The sequence below is a fragment of the Oryctolagus cuniculus genome, chromosome 10, assembly GCF_051225735.1.
Source record: "Oryctolagus cuniculus isolate XC-2025 breed Fujian yellow rabbit chromosome 10, ASM5122573v1, whole genome shotgun sequence".
NCBI lineage: Eukaryota > Metazoa > Chordata > Mammalia > Lagomorpha > Leporidae > Oryctolagus > Oryctolagus cuniculus.
This window is the reverse complement of record NC_142876.1, coordinates 75,956,044-75,978,783: the sequence shown is the minus strand read 5'-3', so window position 1 is coordinate 75,978,783 and position 22,740 is coordinate 75,956,044. Positions and strand designations below refer to the sequence as shown.

At 40.4% G+C, this 22,740-nt stretch overlaps 1 protein-coding gene across 2 annotated transcripts in view; it reads right to left on the bottom strand.

The window, feature by feature from the left end:
- The window catches only part of CNTN3 (contactin 3), a 423,344-nt gene that overhangs the window by 279,687 nt on the left and 120,917 nt on the right, over positions 1-22,740 (bottom strand). The window contains exon 1 of one of the 2 annotated variants that reach the window (XM_089305416.1): positions 4,298-4,434. The exons of the other annotated variant lie outside the window; for it this stretch is intronic. The gene's annotated coding sequence lies outside the window, so the exon portion shown is untranslated. Of the gene's footprint in view, positions 1-4,297; positions 4,435-22,740 lie in introns of those variants that run through there. 2 annotated transcript variants of the gene reach the window in all.

Genomic DNA, 22,740 nt, shown 5'->3' with positions numbered 1-22,740 from the left:
AGACAAAAAAGATGGTTAAAAAGTTTTCCTGGGCCTGACGCTGTGGCACAGTGGGTTAAAGGACAGGCCTGCAGTGCCGGTATCCCATAGGGGTGCCAGTTCAAGTCCCAGCTGCTCCACTTCCAAGCCAGCTCCCTGCTAATGCACCTGGGAAAGCGGCAGGAGATGGCCCAAGTCCTTGGGCCCCTACACCCATGTAGAAGACCTGAAAGAAGCTCCTGGCTTCTGATCGGCTCAGCTCTGGCCTTTGTGGCCATTTGGGGAGTGGACCAGCGAATTGAAGATCTTTCTCCCTCTCTCTCTCTCTCTCTCTCTCTGCCTCCCCCCGCCCCAGCCTCCCCCTCTCTGTCTATAGCTATGCTTCTCAAATAAGTAAATAAAACCTTAAAAAAAAGTTTTCCTAGGCATGACCACAAAAAAAAAAAAATTAAAACGTCTATGCCATCATCACCAAGTGCAATCTCAGTTGATGTTATATTTCTTCTTCAGAGACCACTACTCATTTTAAGTACAAGTGCTGCATGACAAAAAGCATTTCACTTTGGGAGACCCTTCTGAAAGCATGATGGTGACAGTTCATTTGCTAACACTGACTGAGCCCTCAGCAGGTACCAAGCTTCCTACTGACTCATCTCCTCCGATGCCTCCCATCTCCATATCCCCACCTATGTCTAACCCATATCCCACAACTAGACAGTGTCCCTGCTTCCGCTTTTCAGAGGTAGTGCTGAGTCTGTTGTCACCTTTGGGATCACAGGCTGCTCTGCACTCTTGTTTCTTCTTGTCATCAGGTTAGCATGCCATCTTCTCAGCTTCAAAGTGGTGACCCTCCCCCGTTCACAGTCATCTACATCTGCCACTCACAGAGACATAAAACACATGACGTTCTCACTGAACTTCCCATAAAAATGTCATACAGGGGTGGGTTTTTTTTTTTTTTTTTTCAGGCAGAGTGGACAGTGATAGAGAGACAGAGAGAAAGGTCTTCCTTTGCCGTTGGTTCACCCTCCAATAGCCGCCGTGGCCGGCGTGCTGCGGCCGGCGCACCGCGCTGATCCGATGGCAGGAGCCAGGTGCTTCTCCTGGTCTCCCATGGGGTGCAGGGCCCAAGTACTTGGGCCATCCTCCACTGCACTCCTGGGCCACAGCAGAGAGCTGGCCTGGAAGAGGGGCAACCGGGACAGAACCCGGCGCCCCGACCGGGACTAGAACCCGGTGTGCCAGTACCGCAAGGCGGAGGATTAGCCCAGTGAGCCGTGGCTACGGCCTGGGTGTTTGTTTTAACAGTCAAGTCACCACTCGGGATGTGCCCGTGTTCCAGTCTCAGCTCCACTCCCAATTCTAGCTTCCTGCTAATGTGCATCTTGGGAGGCAGCAGGTGAGGGCTCAAGTAGTTGGGTCCCTGCCACGATGTGACAGACCTGGGCTGAATTCCCAGGTCTTTGGCTTAGGCCTGGCCTAGACCTGGGTGCTATGGACTTCTGGTGAGTGAACCAGTGGATAGATAATCTCTCTATTTCTGTCTTTCCCTCTCTCCGTGTTTGTCTCTTTCTCTCTGCCTTTCAAAAAAATAAATTTTAAAAGTCAAAAGGAAAACAAAACACTCTACAAAACCTCTCAACCAAACTTCTTGGGACGTGAAGTGTTTTGGACTTCATATTTTTTTCTGATTTTGGAATATGTGGATAGAAAACATAATGAACTATCTTGGAGATGGAACCCTGGTCTAAACACAGAACTCGCTTATGTTTCACATTTACCTTTGCACACAGCCTGAGGTAGTTCTGCACAATATTTAATGTGCCTGCATTATGACTGTGAATGTGGCGCATGAGGTCAGGTAGAGAATTTCCCATCTGTAGCACCACAAGTTCTGAATTTTGAAACATTTCAGATTTTGGGTTAGGGATGCTCTGTACATGCTTGTATACGTACTAGCTTTTTTTTTTTTTTTTTTTTTTTTTCAATTCATTGCAGTATAACCAGCTCCTAAAAAACTGGTAGCTATTCAACAGGAGAATTTGTTGAGTAAATGATTCAGAGGAATGAAACAGGGGGTGCCACCAAACAGTCACTTGTCCACTCCTTCATGGATCTCCCAGTAATGGGTCTTGCAGGGGAGAAGTGAGGCAGGTGGCCCCCAGTGAGCTCCAGGCAGGTGGCACTGTCAGATGTGGGGAGGGCACCTGGCCAGAGCACAGCAGCGAGGGACACATGCAGTGCTGACGGTGAGGCTGCGCATTCTCACAATGACTGTACGGAAGGCAGATACTACTGGACAGCTGGCGATTGTTAAAGCCATTTTGTCCTTCCGGAGCTCGTCTTCTCATCTTGTTCACTGCTGTACTACACCAGGAGAAGGGAAGCACAGAGAGATCTAATCATCCCACCACAGCAACACAGCTTCTTGCTGGGAGACCTGGAATCAGATCCAGTCCTCACATTCTTGGTAGCTTCCCTTTTCCATGAAACCACAGTGTTCTAAACACAGTCAGAGGTGAAAATTAAACATCAGCCTGCACTTCCAGTAATGCTTCAGTATTTCCTGAAGACACCGGAGTTCATGGCCTGTGAGGCACATACCTACGATCTCTGCAATTTAAGGATGCTGGACGCTGCTGTGACCACCTGCAGCAGGCCATGCAGGAGTACTCAACGACTACTGAGAATCAAGTACAAATTAATAGTCCAACGTGGCAGCTCAGGCCATGCCACATTCTCAGACAAGACACAGAAACCACCCAGTCTTGCGTACAGGGACCAACATGAGTGTCCGGATGCTCTAGTCTCTTGCACCTAAGATAAACTTAATGGGAAAGATGCTGAAGCCACTGCTAATCTAAAAGACATTATCCAATATGCTCTCAAAATGAATGTTAATACCCAAAAGGATAGAACCTTGACCATAGGCACAGATATTCATAAGAAACAAGAAGCAGCCTGGCTGAGAGCAGAAGGAAGCCTCCTTGCCTAACTGAACGGATTCCATGTAACATTTAGATTGATGCCAAACTTGGCTTTTGTGACAGGGGCATTTTTTTGATATGCTAGCCTGGCTCCAAAACTCCATTTTATGTTTACAACCTAAAATAAAGGGTATATAACATTTCCGAACAGGACTAATAAGTCGAAAAATCCAATCCTAAGGTGTTGCTTTTTCCCTCCACACACCCACAGGCAACTAGGAATAGCTACTTTTGAGTGTAAGTACAAGCTTTATGAGCTCCTAAGATGATGTCAAGCAGAAGATCAAATTCCAGCCAATCAATTCCAATGGTCACACTCTATACAATTTTTATAAAGACTGACAAAACGAAACAGGCAGGGGTTCCAGGCTCTTGGGTTACTTCTTCCAAAAGAAATAAAACCCCTCAAAGACAATGATGTGATCTCTGAAATTTCTAGGGGAAAGGAAAGCATATTCTATTTTCCCTGGTTGATTGAAATCCTATCTACATGAGTAAAAACAGCAGCGCATTTTAAAAAGAAGATGAGCTAGAAGGGAGCTAGAGCGGGTAATGCCATTGAAGGCAGAATTTAAGGGGAAGTACATCTTGAAGGGAATAGTCCACGTATTTAGGAGGTATCAGACCCAAACAAAATGAATGCTAGCATGAATCAAAGAAAGTAAAGTAGCAGTCGTCAATGAGAAAAGATCTACATTCTAGGCTCTACTGTTCTGTGGGGGAAAAAATAATTGAAGATGGAAACATACTTAAAGGTTTATTTATTGATTTGAAAGGTAGTTACAGACGGAGAGAGGGGGAGACAGAAAGAAAGGTCTTCCATCTGCTGGTTCACTCCCCAAATAGCCACAAAGGCTGGAACTGAGATAATCCGAAGCCAGGAACCAGAGCTTCTTCCAGGTCTCCCACAAGGGTACAGAGGCCCAGGGACTTGGGCCATCTTCTGCTGCTTTCCTAGGCCACAGCAGAGAGCTGAATTGTAAGTGGAGCAGCTGACTCCTCGAATCAGTGCCCATATGGGATGTCTGTGCTGCAGGCATAGGCTTAGTCTAGTATGCCACAGTGCCAGCCCCAGATGGAAACATTTTTAACCATAGTACACTGTCATTTTTGGCATTAATGTTATAAATCTAGAAAATGTCAAAGAAATAAGGAAAGACCAATATAAAAATTCCATTTATATGCTTCCGGATTCAGGAGGGATAAAGTAGGTACCAATCTTAGAATAATCCATTTTGTTAACAAATATCTGAATGGCAGACACGCATAGTGAATAAGAGAAAACTTGCCCAGGGCAGACAGCTGGGGTCTACTCAGTAGCCATTGCCTACCCTTTTCCCAGGTTTCAGAACCTGCTTTGCCATGGAGACTAAAGGTGCCAGACAGATCAGCTCCCCAGAACTTCACGTACTTCTTGGCTGGTGAGGAGGAGAGGGCAGGGAAATCTGGTTTTAAGGGCAGTGGCAACCCAGGAGCGTGCATTAGTGTGCTAGGCCTGCCATTACCAAGCATTGGCCAAGTGTCTTCAATCACACAGCTTCATTGCCCACAGCTGTGAAGGCCAGAAGTCTCAACTCTGAGAGGGAGCAGGGCTCTGAGTGAAGCTCAGTTCCACTCTCTCCCACTGGCTCATGTGTCCCTTCCTGTTACCTTCCCTCTGGGTGTCTCTGTCCAAATTTCCCCTTTGTAGAGGGACACTAGGCATCACGACCTCCTCTTAACTAAATATATCTGCAATGGCCCCATTTCCATAAAGCTTCCCACGTGAGGCACAGGGCTTAGTGCTGAAATATGAATAGGGGCTGGAGGGGCACAACTCAATCCCTAGCAAGAGATCATGGAAAATTGCCAGCAGCTCCCAGGAAAGAGTCCCCATCCTGATTTAAAACAAGAAAAGTGAAGGAAATGGTGAATCTGCTTCCTTTGCTTTTGGATATGGAGGCTTTCACATGAGGAAGGAATACTGGCAACATGTGGACAGCGTGAGCAAACACATACATCTGTATCTATATCTCTACCTGTGTCTGTACCTGTAACTCTATGTACCTATATCTATAGCTATGGATACAATCGTGCCCTGCTTAGTGACAGAGCTATGACCTAAGAAATGCACAATTTAGTGATTTCATCCCTGTGTCTTTCCACAAACCTAGACAGTCTAGCCTCCCATACACCTAGGTCGTATGGTACAGTCTTTATTTCCATCAGGCTACAAATCTGAAAAACTTGTCATTGTGCTGACTGAACCACCATCACACAATGATGAGCAGTTGTGTTTCTCAACACGTCTAAACAGAAAAGGCGCACTGAAACATTAGGCAATAGGAACTTTTCAACTCCATTATAATGTTCCATGTGTGCAGTCTGTCATTGGCTGAAATGTCCTTATACAGTATATGATATTACTCATAGAAAAGTGAACTCTAGGCCCTCACATCTTTGATTCCTGAACCAACATGGACTACGTAACCCCAAGTGTCATGTGTTAGAAAAATAAATCTAATGCACTTTTGTCACCTGTAGCTAAAAGCTATATTCTAACTGATATACTAAAAAAAAAAGGCAGGTGAAGTTGGTATAGTATATTTAAGAGGCAAAAATAAAAGACAGTGCTCAGTGCTTACTGGGAATAACTAATTTGTTATCTGCATCTGGAAATGTTATCAAGCAATTATGATAAGACAAAAAAGTGCTGGAGTGTGGATGGCACACACCTGCAGGATGAAAGTTTGCAAAACAGACACCACCATAAAGTGATGGAAACTTTAAAACACTAAATTAATATTTTATTATGTGATTTCTCTCTATCTTAATGTTCTGTTTCATCCACAAACAGAGGGAAACTAGATGGGAAACAACATTCAACAATTAAGAAATTTCACTGCATGGGTCAGCTGAAGCTTCTCAGGTGTTACAAATAAACGTTGAAGTAAAAAATGCTCCTTGTTGGAACAGCAGACCCCTGTGTAGGCATGACAAATTTTTACCAACAACTGCTTGAATCCTTCAATTGCAATCTGCTTAAGAACAACACACAAATGCCCACATTCATATACAGAAATGTACATGATGGCTTGCAATTAAGGTTAACTATCTGGATTTTGGCAGTTGGCTTTGGTAACCTAATCACAGATCTCAAAGGAAGGTCTGGCCCTTTTCACCAGACACACTGATATTCAACCTGTAGTAGAGTTCAGTATAAAAAAAGAACTTGGAAGTATTTCCAAGAGTGCCTAATATTTTACATGGATACTTTTTAAATCCAATGGCTCTCATTTTGATTGTTGAAATATTCCTTACAATTGAAAGAAATGATTAATCAATTTAGAGTTACAGTGCAGGCAATAATGTCTTAGGGGAAAAACAGGCTCAGAGGAGGTGGGCTGAAGTCATTGTAGATTAACATGTGTTCCTAATACTTCATGGCTTTCTTCCATTTAAATTCATGCTATTGTCTTTATAGAAATGTAAGCTCTAGTGCTTTTGATCCTGCTTGACATCCTTCCACAATTCCCAGACCACAGTAATACCTTTCTGGCTAGATGGTTTAATAGTAACTCTACATGATAAAAAGAAAAACGAGGCATGCTATTGTTAGATGCACTGTGCAATGTGTCCAAAATACCACGCGAACACAATCCACGGTCCATTTATTTAAAAAGCAAAAATACTTCTTTTCCCACTTTCTATTATACCAACTTCCATTGAGCATCTCTATGAAAAGTGCAAATTCACAAGATTCTCACCAATCATACTGAAAAGAGTTCATTAATCAACTCCATTTAAAACGTTTCTTTACCATCTTTCTCTCAAAGCTTTTAATAGAAATTATTATAGTTGTGGTTTCTATTCTTCACCAAAGAGCTTGGGTCAAGGCTTTGAGGCCCAGACATGATTTCTTTCATGTATTTTGAAAAGAACATTTCATAGCAAACCCTAGTTCAAGGTCATCATTTGTATGAAACAATAATTATACAATAAAGCATTCCTATTACCAATAGGTTGTAATGGGGAAGCTATTAAGAAGCAATTATAGCTGGTGATTGCATTCTGTAGTATTTTTTGCAGCTGGAATCTCATAAAGTATAAAAGTGCATCATCTTTTCCTGCCCCCACCTCAGTAAGCAGAAGCCAGTATTGCATTTGTAAATATCTGAGTATATAAAATGCCATCTATTTCCATCTTTCCAAGCAAGGATCCTGCTTTTCTGTTTATAGACCACTGAGGGGAATTACGTTTAGGTTTGGGGTAAATATGGAGATCCAAGAAAACAAGACAGGGAGGACAACCTTTCCCGCAGTTGTGTAGGGAAAATAGAGTAGGGATGTGAGAGATGTCTCAAAGTTGTGTAGACTTACATTTCTCAAACTATTTTTTAATGGATACACTATTTATCAACATCATTTATTGTAGGATATATGTATATACACTCACATACTACTAGTGAAAAATGGTCTTGAAATAAGGCTAATTCTTACTGCATTCTGGACCAGGGCATTTTTTCTCTTATTTTCTTTTATTCTATTCTGCTCCAACCTGCTCTATGTGTTTTTGTTTTTTAAGATGTATTTATTTATTTGAAAGAGAGAGGGAGAGAGATCTTTCTTCTGCTGGTTATTCCCCAAATGGATGCAACAACTGGGGTTTGGCCAGACCAAAGCCAGGAGCCCAGAATTCCATTTAGGTCTCCCACGTGGGTGGAATTTCACTGCCTTCCCAAGCACATTAGCTGTGAGCTACATCAAAAGTGGAATAGCTAGGACTTGAACCAGCTTTCCAATATGGGATGCTGGTGGCACAAGCAGTGGTTTAAACCACTATGCCACAATGCCAGCTATCGTATTGTTTTAAAGACTAGAAATGAATCACTACATTAATACCATTGCACATCAATGGGCTGTTACCCCCTAATTTTATAATCCTTGGTATAGAAGCATGCTTCTCTTGCCACCAGTTTCCAGGTTATTACTGGGGGAAGTGGGCAGGGGAGGTAGGATGGGTACTGACTGCAAATATTTCCTTCATTTAGGAATTAAACCAAAACTTGTATGAAAAGAAAAATAGACTCACCTTCCAAATGGAAAAGCATAACATTGCTTCCATGACATAGTAAAGATTAGGGAGACTCCCCCCAGTTCCCTAAACTGCTGTGTCCTCTGTGGTCTTGGGGAAGGTAAAAGTAATGCTGTGTATTGCTTGTAATGTTCACAAGGAATGATCCACATTTTATTTTGAAAATCATTGTTCTCTTGTGCTGTAGATTATGCAACAACAAAAAAAATCCCTCTTCAAAACAGACTTGGTTAATAAACAAATATGCATTCTGCATCAACAACGAATGAAAGCAAACCAGACAGTGACTACCAAATTGTCCTGAACACTGGACATTTATGAAATCTCCTAATTCTAAGAGAACATGGAACCCTCTGAAATTAAAAAAAAAAGTGGTGCTCACTTTAATACGTAATGGCACAGGAAGCCAAAGGAAACTTTGCTGTCCATGCTCTGGTTAATCCTGTGTAGGTATCACCATTTAGTAAACTTTTTTCACTCTGAATACTTAGAACGTTTGTAGATTTTACTACTTTGTCTATTACCTTTGTTTCTCAGACAAAGTAAGGGGGAGAGTTTATGCTTCATTGCAAATGCATTTAATTTACAGGACATCATAGTGGATCACAGACAGATTGGGCTATTCCCAGGTCAACAATCTGAAGCAGAATCTCTAACTCCAACTGTAATGCATGTGTCCAAGGAGAAAGCATGCTCTCTTTGTCTCTCTCTCTCCCTCTCTCTTTGTAATTCTGCTTTTCAAATCAATTAAAATATATCTTTTTTTTTTTTAAGAGCAGTCACTATTTGCACAGGTGTCCTTGTTCCCATGGAATGGAACACACTACAAAATATACTAAAATACATGAGAAACTGATACAAATGATGAACTTACTTAACAAGTGACCAACACACAATTCTGACTTTAGGGTGAAAGATTGGCATTCACATTAGTCACCTGCTGGCTGCCTGAACACATGGCACATCAGTGTCTCTTCATCTCACAGTGGCAGCTTTAGGTATGACCTGAGCTAGACTGTCTCTTCAGGGTTTTGCAAAGTGGAGATTCTGTAATCATATGAAATGTAAATGACCAAACTGCTTGGAAACTATGGTTAATGGCTATTGGGCCAAATCTAAGATTGTCTTAGATTTGCATCATAGAATACTCAGAGATGGAAAAACACTTCCCTTTAATTAACTGGCTTCATTTAAAAATCCAAAGATACAAGGCATAAAAAGTCAGATTTCACCTTCCAGAAAACAACAACCCAAAGTCTAACAATACTCAACTAAGCAGTGGGACACAGTAGAACACACTCTCCATTTCACAGACTTAGTAAACAATTTATCTGTAATCATTTGAAAAAAAAAAAAAAACTTTGTTTACCAAATAAATGATCAAGGATTGATCTATACTATTCTTCCCAGAATGTTTTTCTGATTTATCCTTCAAGGTATAAAATCCTTTTGATAGTCCACTAAAAATAATCTCATTTTAATATTTATTGAGTTCAGTACATTGATTGTACCTCTCCTGGAACATCTGTATTTTAGTAACTTGGGGACAGACTGCCTCCTTGGTTCCTCATCTTATGCTCTTTGGGGTCTCTTAACAGGACATTGTAAAACACATTGTAACTGATCATTTCAGAAGCATTTGATAGGAAATGATCTTAAAAACATCTATTTGTGCATAGTATAGAGGTTGGAAAATGATGGCCATGGACCAAATCTGATCAGCACATTCTTGGGCAATCATAAATGAAAAGAATAACACTTTTGGACATGTGAAAAATGTATATATTCAAATTTTAGTCTCCATAAATAAAGTTTCCTTGGGTCTCAAGTCACCTTCACCTGTTTACATATTTTTCCTGGCTGCTTTCATATCACAACTGCTGGGTTGAGTGGTTCTGACAGAGACCATATGGCCCACAAAGGCAAGAATATCCAGTATCTAATACTTTTTTGGATAAGTGGGCTGACCCCTGCTTTATGAAAGAGTATAATCTCCAGGAAGAACGGTGGCTTTCCATCATCATGGACACCAATTTCCCCAATACTTTCATTTTGCTTTAGACAAATCATTTAATCTCTCTAGGCCACTGAGTTCTCTCTTCTTCCATGGGAATGGTATCAACATTATAAGGATTTTGATACAAGGACTAGCAGGAATTTTTCAGCGCAGTCATAGTGCAATAAATGGCATTTGATGATACTGCATATCTTTTGCTTAGTTTTGCATTAAACTTTAATTACATCTGACTGAGGAATAATAATTTATGAGAAAGTAGTCTAATAAATGGCTTTATTCATTACAGCTCTTTATCTACCTAGCATGAAGAGTAGAATGGAATTGTCCTTATCTTATTGGTGGTTGGAACAGTGGAACCCGTGTTCTGTTATCTGGTTTGCACAAATAATTGCAAGTATTATGTCTAAGACAAAAGGTCCCTATTAATCTGTGGAGGGTGTAAACTTCAAAAAAAAAAAAAAAAAGAGGGGAGAATCTTCACAATGCTGACTGCATCAATTCTCATTGAGAGACAGTTCTCCAACAGGTGTTTACTATCTACTCTGTAGTCAAATAATTACTCACCAAAGTGCTATCAATGGGAAATGCAACAAAATAAGCAGCAAAGAGCTTTCAAAAAGTCCACAGGGGAGGGAAAAAGGCATTAGATTCTTTTAGACTGTTGCTAGTGGGATGTTTATTTTCTCTCTTCTCCCATAATAGGAATAATGGCTATGGCACCGAGGACTTCAAGGTGCATGGTTGTATTAGCAAGCCAAGGAAAGAAGTATGGTTGCCTCACACTGCAGTAAATATTAAATATTATTCAGTACCTCAAAGGCTGATGCTCACTCAGAACCCAACACAGTTCATCATCAATGGTCAATCCTTCAGTATTATCTAAATCACTTTGTCCTATTTCCATTTCTGTACATTTTTATGTCTCTTTGAACCCAAGTGTCTCTCACATGTATACACACACACACACATGCATCAAAATGAAATGTTGTGGTTTCCTATACAGTTGACAAGTCAAGCCAAGTGTTGTAGCATCCTATAGAAACACAATATGAAAAGCATATCTGAAGACTAACAGTCTATGAGTTCTTCTTTAAAAGTTCAAGGCAAATGTTGCCATCTGCCTTTAAAACTCCCTGGGTGGCACATCCTAACTACCCTTTAGATGGAAAATGTTCCAAGAACAAGTGGGAGTCCTTGATGCCACCAGAAAAAAATACAGAACAGGGAAATACTACTCCCCATAGCATGTGCTCTTGAACAGTACTCTGAACTTATCAATGCCCCTGTGTTCAGAATGGCAGCAACTATCCAGGACGGTCTGGATGCAGAAGTAGCCGTCATCACCTCTGCTTGTTGGATTGGAGGAGCAAATCACTTCCACAGGCTTGGAATAAATGATGAGGAAGTAACCAGAGCCATTGAAAATGGCTGCCTCTCTATGCCACACCAGGGTCAGTAGCTGCTATGAGGCTGTCTGGGTAAAGAAACTGAATAGAGTCACAGGTTCCTTCAGAGAACATGGATTCACATGTCAACACATCACAACACACCCCCACAACTCACCCTTCTGTTCCTTTTGGCTACCATCCACACCAAGCAGTCACTTCAATGACTCTGCACCAAGTCCAAGAGCAGAGGAGCTCCCTCTGTGACAAGCTTCCACAAGGTCACTCATTAGAAACTGTGGCCCAGCTCTGTCTGAGTACACAGTTGTCCTCTTTTTTTTTTCTAAACTGTCTTTTAGTTAAAAAGAATAAATTGCCTCCTGTTTAAATGACAGGTGGGAATATTACTTTTGTCTCCAGGAGTCCTATAAATAAGAAAAGTAAACCCAGATGGTATAAAGAGAAAGTAATAAGTCAAACACTAAGATAAGAGCTTAATCCCTTGGCTGCTAGGCAGACATTAGAAGAAGCAGCATGTTGAAAAGTCTACTGGCCAGCTAAAGGTACAGAATTTTTTTCACTTATTTTGAAACATCAAGTTTGATATTATCTTTCCATTAAAGCAATAAAGATCAACAATGTGGTATGACCAAAAAAGCAGAATGTTGCACTCTCAATAAATGTTTTCTAGAATAATAGAATGTTGAGTAAGGATTCCAGAGTCACCAATATTTTAAAATTAAACATCTAATATGCCATTTCATATAGTACTTTTTCCCACAATGATGCAAGACTGCACAACTGGGGCCAGCATTGTGGTGCAATGGGTTAAGCCATTGCCTGCAATGCCAGCATCCCATATAGGGACCAACTGGTGTCCTGACTGCTCAACTTCCAATCCAGCTCCAGCTCCCTACTAATACATCTAGGAAAACTGCGAAAGATGGCCCAAGTCCTTGTGCCCCTGCCACCCACGTGGAAGACCCAGAAGAAGCTCCTGGCCCCTGTCTTTGGCCTGGTCCAGTCCAGGCTGCTGTGGCCATTTGGGGATTGAACCAATGGATGGAAGATCTCTCTCTATTTCTCTCTCTCTGTAACTGTGCCTTCCAAATAAATAAAATAAGTTTTTAAAAAATAAAAGACTGCATAACTAAACAAATGGCAGTTACTATAAATTCCAATCACTGTGACAATGATATGAGTCACTAAAAAAGTTAATGAAACAAGGATGATCAGTAATTGTTATTTACATACTGATTTACAGACAAATAAATTCTAACAATATATCCATTTATGGAAGTCACTTTCCTATCCTCAAGGTACACTCTTCAAAGAAGTTAAGATGATGTTATTTATGGGATGGTTAATTTGTCTTATTAAAGACAAGAGGGAGTGAAATGTGGCATAGAGTTAAGACACTGGTTGGGATGCTCAGTTTCCACATCACCGCGTTTGAGCGTAGACTCCTGGCTCCACTCTGATTCCACCTTCCTGCTCATGTGGATCCTGGGAGGCCACAGTAATGGCTTCAGTAATTAGGACCCTGTCACTCACATTAGAGACCTAGACTGAGTTCCTAGATCTCAGCTTCTTTGTGATCTAGACCTGGCCCATTGCAGGCATTTGGGGAGAAAACCAGCAGATGAGAGATCTCTCTCTGTTTCTCTCTTTCTCAAATGAATGAATGAATGAATGAATTTTCAAGAATTCAAGCAAGAGAAAACTAGCACTCACTGGACAATTAACAATTGTAGCAAAACACCTGGACTACAGCTCTGCTTAAGCTATCCAACAATATAACATTGCTTTAAAATTATGAAAAATTATATCACCAGAGATAAATTATATATTTTCATAGTTTCTTCTAAACACTCACCCAGACTTAAAAATGTCAAGATGCATGTATAATTTTATTGTTCTCTACTACATATTGTCCTATGAAAGAATTGCAAGAAATCTAAAACAGCATCCAGTACTGTGTATGTAATCAGAGTTCTCTTCCCTGACATTATCTCAACCCTAAAGTCAGCTGATTTTCAAAGGAAGCAAAATGCAGAGATGTGAACATAACATATTTGTGCATCTCATCCTTAGGGATAAAAGCAAACACAGGGCAGCTAACACTAACAAAACAAGAGCAAGGAGCTCCACCATTTCTCAAATAAGTCTATCAGTTTTTGAGTTAGAGTTTGGCTTTGAAAGTAACACAAAAGCAAAAACAGTTGCTGTGCTGAAGGTTTTCTTATGCTGAGGCTTTGAAGTGATGGAGTGGGATGGAGCTGGGTACATGGAAGGCATGAAGGGGATGAAGGGTCAATGAAAGGGCACCCTGCAAAGCAGCAGAGAGACCTCAAGGAACAGCCCTGCAGGCTTTTTCACTGCAAAGGCTCTGGATGATATATTAAGTAAAAATAAAAATGTGCTAATTCACAGGAAACAGAAGATAGAAAGTAAACGGGCGTTGGACACTGCACTGTGGCTATGAGAATTACAGCAAAAGACATAAAACACCACACACAATGCCTGTCCCTGAGGGAGATCACTCAACAGTGGTCTTTTTTTCTTTTTCTTTTTTGAAGGATTTATTTATTTATTTGAAGGTAAATTAACACAAAGCAAGGATGAGACAGTGAAAGAGAGACAGAGACAGAGATTTTTTCATCTACTGATTTACTTCCCAAATGGCTGCAACAGGAGCTTGAAACTCCACATGGGTGTCCCACGTGGGTGGCAGAGACCCAACTACTTAGGCCATCTTCCCCTGCTTTTGTGTGCAAGTTTTAAGATACTGGCTGGCCACTGATAATCGTTAGGAAATAGCTTATTCCCACATGGGTGAATGCCTTCACACAAGCAAACTCACCCAATGACTAGCAAGATGGCACAGACGTAGCCTTAAGGACATATACTCCGTGTTTAGGGACCTAATAGTCCAAACACTCAGCAGTGGGTGAGATGAGTCAGCAAAATTACTTGAAGCAATGGATGAGTACACCCATCGTACCCACTCCAAGACAGCAGCACACATACAGTACTCAAGAGGGAAAGACAAGGCAGATGAATACAGCAACTAGGGTTAGAACTTAACAAACGTGCTCATAATCACACTGTGAATGGAACTGTGATCCCCTGAGACTCTAAGTACCCAAGGAAATTCAGCACCAAGTCACACCAACTGAGCCTCAAAGTTTTCTGACTTAGGAGCAATTATATCTGGAAGAAATAGCTTTCCTTCAGCAACACTTTAGAGAAACTCTGGCTTTTCTTCATTCATTTAAGGCCATGCACCTTGATGGCAAATAGAAGGATTTTCCATAGACGAGTCTCCACAGTCCTCCTAATGTTTATGCACACACACACCTGCCCACCAAGTGTGGTAAGCACCCAGAAGGAAGTAGGATGATTCTTTTCAGCACAAGGATAGAAACTGCACCACGTTTAGCAAAGGCTTAGTGCAGCTGAAAGCTCCCTAGATGGAGTCAACCTGGAGTCCCTGCAGGGTCAACAACTTACTGTGTGACTTTGAGAAGGCACCTGCAAGGCTCTGCACTCTACTCTTCTCAACTACATGAGCAGGCCTAGCACACACACAGGCATGCAGACAACTGCATCAACTGGAATGCAAATTACTAAAGTTCAGTTTTATTAATTTATTTGCTTTCTTCCTTACCAAACATTTCTCCCTTAAAGTCCTATACTCCAGATTTCAGGAGTTCTGGGTCCCAACACTCAGCCCCTTTGCTCAGACTGCATCTTCTGCTTGTACCTGCCCCTGAATTGCTACCTCCACATCCACATCACTGCTGACCTGGCGATCCCTTCACACCTGCGCTCAATCCTGAACTCTCACACTGCACGCTGGGTTCTGCTCTGCCTCCATTCTAATAGATCCTCAAACAGCCTCACCCACTGCCATGACTGTGCAAACCCCTCTCACCTCCTGCTCTGATCCCTGCCTCCACACACATCATACTGCGTTCCAATTTCCCAGCTCCTGCCTCTCAGATTTTCTACAGGCACTTTAGGACTGAGATTGCCCCCAAACACATCCAGGTCCAGCTACCTTCTGTGTTCCTCACATCACCATCTTCTCACTCAACTTCAGGACTGAAAAGTCCCTTTCAACAATCTCTTCTCTCCCCCCGGGCACACCCATCCAACTGTGCATCAACCTTTCAATTCTGACTTGGTGATTTCTCTCATCTTCCATCTTACCTCTTTTCGCTACAACTGCAACAGTAAGCTAGCCACCTCTTGATGCACTATAGCAACCCTTAGGCAGGTCTTTCTTTTAGCTCTTCTTCTCATCCAGTATACAAACCTCCTACTGGGGTAATGGTTTGTTTTTTTTTTATTTTTTTACAATTTATGTATTTGTGAGGCAGAGTGAAGGGGGGGAGGATGTGAGAGAGAGAGAGAGAGAGAGATCCTTTATTTACTGGTTCACTACAAGCTGGGCCAGGCCCCAAGCCAGGAGCTCCATCTGGGTCTCCCATGAGGGTGGCAGGAACTGAAGCACTGCCTGGGAGTCAGAAGTGGAGGAACCTGGATTTGAAACATCACTCTGATATGAGATGTAGACATCCCAAGCAGAAGCTGAATCTGCTGCACCACCATATCCATCCCAGGGGTGATATTTTTATAAGCAATCTACAATAACGTGTCATGCTTAAAATATTTAAATGCAACCTTTTCTTTAATAGCCTTATCTCTATCATTTTTCTTCATGTGCATTAAGTGCAGAGCCTAGACTTGAATGTCCAATTAAAACCATGATACAAGACACTTAAATTTTCTAGTAATAAAAAAAGATGAAAAATCATATATTATGTATAAGCTAATACATCAAGATCTTAACAATTCAACATAAAATCATTAGAAGCCTTTTAATATATCTTACTTTTTTCTTATTATATCTTTGAAACCTAGTGTGTATTTCATATTTATAGCAGCTCTCAATTTGGATTAACTACACTTCAGGTGTTCAATACCCATACATGGTTAGTAGCTACCATTTAGTTTTTTGTTGTTGCTCTTTTAAAGGATTTTATTTCAGAATAGTTTTAAACTTACAAAACAAAATGATGAGGTAGTAATGCAGAGTTCCCATATAACTCTTTTCACTCCATAGTTTCTTATAGTTTCTGAATTTGATATAATCCCATTTCTCTAGTTTTGCTTTTGTTGCCTGTAGTTTTGGGGTCTTATCCAGGACATCACCTACTCCAGGGTACTGAGGGTTTTTCCTACATTGTTTTCTAGTAATTTCAGTTTCAGGTCTTACACTGAGGGCTTTGATCCGTCTTCAGGTGATTTTTGTATATGGTGTGAGGTAGGAAGCCAATTTCATCCACCAACATATATATGTTGATTTGACATCACTGTTTGTTGAAAAGATTTTCCTTTCTCCAATGTATATTATTGGGACCTTTGTCAAAAATTAGTTGACTGTATGTGCATGGATTAATGTTTGACTTGCTATTTTATTCTTCTGGTCTATCTGATGTTTTTTATACCAGTACCAAGCTGGTTTAATTACCATAGCATTATAGTATGCTTTGAAATCAGGTACTATGATGTCTCTAGTTTGATTTTTTTGATCACGATTGCTTTAGCTATCTGGGTCTTTTGTGATTCCTATGAATTTTAGGATAGCTTTTTCCTATTTCTGTAAAGAATGTCATTGGGAATTTGATGGACATTCTACTGAACTTGTAGATTGCTTTAGGTAGTATAGACAATTTAGCAATATTAATTCATCCAATCCATGACAAGGATTATCTTCCAACTTGTTCTGTTCTTGATTTCTTTCACCCGTGTTTATAATTTTCATTATAGAGTTCCTCCATTTCTTTTCTGAAACCGATTCCCAAATATATTCACTTTTGTAGCTATTATGAATAGGATTTCTTTAGTGATTTCCCTTTCAATGAGATATTTTTGATGTATAAAAGTGCTACTGCTTTGTGTATTTAATTTTATTATTTGTTATGAATATACATAACGGTGAATGAGACAGACACTCTGCTTCCAAGAGCCCCTATTCAAGCTCTAAGTGCATGTCAAAGACTCCAAAGGAAGGTGCCAGCCATTGGTCCGTGGGTCTCTCTTACTTCTCCTGTACACAGTCCATACATAGGACACACATTGGCTTGGGTATACAGGCCCATCCAGAGGTTGTTTTACCTCTGGTAGGAGTAGACCAAGAGCTCTCTTTTCCACTCAGGTTTTCTTTGCCTTTATTGATGGCAGATATCTTGGATCAGTGACTTTACTGAGTTGGTTTATCAGTTCCAATAGCTTTTTCATGGAGTATTTATGCTTTCTCATGTACAACAGCATGTCTTCCACAAACATCGATAGTTTAACTTCCTCCTTTCCAATTATGATTTCCTTTATTTCTTTCCCTCCACAACTATTCTTGCTAACACTTCCAATACTCTACAGAATGAGGGTGGTGAAATTGAACATCCTTTTCTTGTTCCAGATCTGCAGAGAAATGTATTCAATATGATTTTGGCTGTGGGTTTGTTAAACATAACCTTTTTTATTTTGAGTTATTTTTCTTTGATACCTAATTTGCTGAGAGTTTTTATCATGAAGGGATCCTCAAATGATTTCTCTGTGTCTACTGAGATAATCGTATGGTTTTTTCCCACTTTATTCTGTTGCTGTGACTTAATACATTTATTGATTTTCAAATACTGAACCACCTGTGCATCTCTAGGATAAATGTCACTTGGTGATGTATGACTTTTTTGTTGTTGTTATAGTGTTAGATTTCATTTACTAGTATTTGTTTAAAAGTTCTGTATCTATGGTTCACCAAGGACATTAGTCTGTAGTTTTCTTTTGGGGTTCTATCATTGTTTGTTTGTTTTTTTAAAGATTTTATTTATTTATTTGACAGGTAGGATTACAAACAGTGAAAAGGAGAGAGAGGGAAAGGTCTTCTTTCTGTTGATTCACTCCCCAAATGGCGGCAACTGCCAGAGCTGTGTCGATCCAAAGCCAGGAGCCAGGTGCCTCTTCCTGGTCTCCCATGCGGGTACAGGGACCAAGCACTTGGGCCATCTTCTACTGCTTTCCCAGGCCACAGCAGAGAGCTGGACTGGAAGAGGAGCAGCCGGGTACAGCACTGGCACCCACATGGGATGCTGGCGCTGCAGGCAGAGGATTAACCTAGTGAGCTAGTGTGCAGGTCCCCATTGTTTGGTTTTGGTATCAGAGTGATGCTGGCCTCATTTTAAAAAAACATGGAAGAGTTGCATCCTATTAAATAGTTTGAATAGTTTGAAAAATTCAGAAGTTAGTGCCTCTTCAAATGTTTTGTGGAGTTCTGCAGTAAAGCCATCAGGTCCTGGACTTTTCTTTGATAGAAACTTCTAATTAGTGCCTTGATCTTGTAGGTTGTTAGGTGTCTGTTTAGATTTTCTGTATCTTATTGATTTAATCTTGGCAGGCTATACATATGCAGGAATTTACCCATTTCTTTGAAGTTTTCCTGTTTCTTAGTACAAAGTTGTTCATTGTAGCTTCTTATGATCCTTTGTATTTCTGTAGTATTGTTTGGAAAGTCTTTTTCTTCTTTAATTTTATTAAAGTTTTTTTCTATTTCTTTGTTAGTATGGCTATTTTGTCTATTTTATCTTCTCATAAACCCAAATTTTTGTTTTCTTGATTATCTGCATTATTTTCTTCAATTCATTTCTTCATTTCTTTTTACTCTGATTCTTATTATTTCTCCCCTCATGCAAATTTTGGATTTGATTTATTTTTGTTTTTCTAAGTCCATGGATGCATCACTAGGCTGTTTTTAAGGTCTTTTTTTAATGTTAACGTAAACATTTATCACTACAAATTTCCAAAACTGCTTTTGCTGCATTCTATAGGTTCTGATATGTTACATAGTCATTTTCATTTGCTTCAAGAAATGTTTGGATTTCCTTTTAAATTTCTTGAATGACCCATTGGTCACTCAGTAGCATGCGGTTTAATTTCCATGTATTTATAAATTTTTTACTGTTCTTGATGATTTCTAGTTTTATTCCCTTGTGGTCTGAGAAAATATATGGTATGATTTCAGTCTTTTTAAATTTAGTGAACTTGAATTGTGACATAATATATGGTTTATCCTAGAAAATGCTCCATGTGCTGATGAGAAGAATGTATTCTGTAGCTGTTGAACGAAATGTGCTATAAATGACTGTTAGATCTGTTGTTCAGTACTATGGTTCAATCCTGTGGTATCTTTGTTGATTTTCCATCATGATGAACTATCTATTTTAACAGTAGGATGTTGACAGCCCCCAGTGTTATTACATGGAGTCTATATTTCCCTGAAGGTCTAATTGCTATTTTCATCTGGGTGGTCTTCTGTTCAGTGCATATATCTTTCTGATTATTACACCATCTTGATGAATGTATCCTTTTATAAATATATAATGCCACTGTCTCTTCTTACAACTTTTAAATTTAATATCTGTTTAACATGACATGAGTACGGCTATTCCTATTCAATTTGGGTTTCCATTTGTGTGGTGTACCTTTTTCTAGCACTTCACTTTGTTCATATTTATCATTATTTGTGAAGTGAGTTTCTTGCAGACAGTATATTAGTTCAGTCTTATTTCTTTATCCACTCAGCCAACCTATATCTTTCCACTGGGTAATTTAATTCCTTTTCATTCAAGGTTACAATTGATTGACAGGAGCTAACTCCTGTCATTTTATTGATTACTTAATGATTGTAACTTAGGATTGTTATGTGTTTTCATGATTTTTGCATCTAATGTAGGACAAGGATTTCTTGGAAGTCTGTTCTGGGGGTGAGGGATTATCTCATTTTCCGCTTTTTCTGAAAAATATTTTATTTCTTCTTCACACTAAAGGATAGCTTCATTGGATACAATATTCTTGATGGTAAGTATTTTCTTTCAAGATCTTGAATATATTATCCCAGGCTCCTGTGGTCTGCAGGGTTTCTGCTGAGAAGTTTGAGGCTAATCTAATGGATTTTGCTTTATATGTAACTTGATGTTTTTCTCTTACTGTCATTAGGGTTCTCTCTTTGTTCTTAACTGTTAACCATTTGACTATATCATGCCTTGGAGAAGGCCTTTTTTGGTTGAGTCTGTTTGACGTCCTTTGAGCTGCCTGTATCTGGATGTCCACATTTCTTCCAAGACATGGGAAGTTTACAACTATTGTTTCATTCAGTAAGTTCTCCATGCCTTTCCCTTCTCATCTTCTTGTATTTTATTCTTATAACTATTTGTTTGTTTAATGGTGTCCCATAAGTCCCATGAGCTTTCTTCATTCTTTTTAATTCTTTCCTGTTTATTTTTGTAAGACATGGTAATTTCAAACATTTTGTACTCCAGATTAGAAATTATTTCTACTACTGGATCTATTTTGCTTATGAAGCTCTCAACAGTATGTTTTATTTCAATGATTGAAGTTTTCAGTTCCAAAATTTGTTTGGTTCTTTTTAATGATTTCTATCTTTATGGAACTTTTCATTCTTGTCATCATATTCCTGATTTCTTTAAACTGTCTTTCCCTATTCTCTTGCATCTCAGTGAGTTCATCAGGATCATTTTTTTTTTATTTGACAGGTAGAGTCATAGACAGTGAGAGGCAGAGACAGAGAGAAAGGTCTTCCTTCCATTGGTTCACTCCCCAAATAGCAGCCATGGCCTGTGCTGTGCCAATCTGAAGCCAGGAGCCAGGTGCTTCTTCCTGGGCTCCCATGCAGGTGCAGGGGCCCAAGCACTTGGGCCATCCTCCACTGCCCTCCTGGGCCACAGCAGAGAGCTGGACTGGGAGAGGAGCAACCGGGACTAGAACCCAGTGCCCATAGGAGATGCTGGAGCCAGAGGCAGAGGATTAATCAAGTGAGCCACGGTGCTGGCCCCAGGATCATTATTTTTAATGCTTTTCTAGGCATTTCATAGATTTTCTTCATATCAGCATTTATTTCTTAAGAAATATTGTGTTTTTTTTAGAAATATGTTACCTTGCTTCTTCATGTTCCCTGTATACTTGTGTTGACATCTGAAAATCTAGCATAATAGTTTCTTTTCATTTATAAAGTAGGTTTTATTAGACCTTTTCATTTATATTAAATGTGGGTGTCAGTTGGGTTGTTGATTTGGCTTTGGTTCTGGGTGAGCCCAGAAATGTAACCTCTGAGTACTTTCTTCAGTGGTAATCAATGTCAGCAGTGTCTACAAATGTCACATTTGTCATGTCTGCAGCAGTTTGTGGAAGTACTAGTATGACACTGAAATGGATGTGAGCTTCCAAACATATGCGCCTTTAGTCCCCACACAGTTGGTTGTCAGTCACTCTAGATTTTGTTATGACTGCAACCATGTTTCTGGTGCTGTGGACACAAAGGAGGCTGTCCCCTTATCTCACCATGCAAGCCTGAGTGATGCTGGGTCTTGTGACACCAATAACTATGGCCCTCGGACTACATGATGTGGATAGGACCTTCCCTCGATCATGCTATGTGGGCATGACTAACACTGGGGCATACAGCACCAAGACCCCAAGTCCCAGCTCTCAGAGATGTTAAGGGGGCCTTGCCACAGGGTAAATACAGGTTATGCTGAGGATTTTAGATTGCCAGCTGTGATTCTGGAGCACTGGAATACAACTAGGTCCTTCCCTAGGTCCCACAGGTTATGTTCCTTTGACCCTGAGGAATATAGTATTAGTAACAGTCACAGTCCACAGTCCTGGAGCTGAGATACAGTGGTGTCCTTACATAGTCTCACAGAGTGAGTGCCAGTTATGCTGGGGTTCCTGAACTGGCAGGCACAAGGCAGAAGCAGGAAAAAATGCAGGTGGGACCCTCTAGATCCCACAGGTGAATGTGTATTACACCGGGCATTAGCATCAGCATCAAGAGTCACAGAGTTGCAGTGCTTAGAAAACACTGCCCCCAGTTCCTGCGGGACATGTAAGTGTGATGCGGGGGTTTGTGCTCTGGGGGATTCTGGTAGCAAAGGTACCACCCACTACAGATGGAATTTAGCAGCTTCTTGGCAGCAGTTTGGGTTTGGTGCTTTAGAGGCACAGGGAGCCAGTCTGCATTGATTCTTTGGAGCAAAGTAGTTACTCAGACCCTAATCAGCTCTCTAGGTGTTATTTAAAGTCAGTCAGAACTGTGGAATTCTCCCATAGTTAGGGCTGCCCTTCTGCAGCTGTGGTGGGGGCACTTTTGATATGGCATAACTAGCTAGTTAAAGTTTAGGTGAGCAGGAACTCTGGATCTCTTGTATCCCTGCA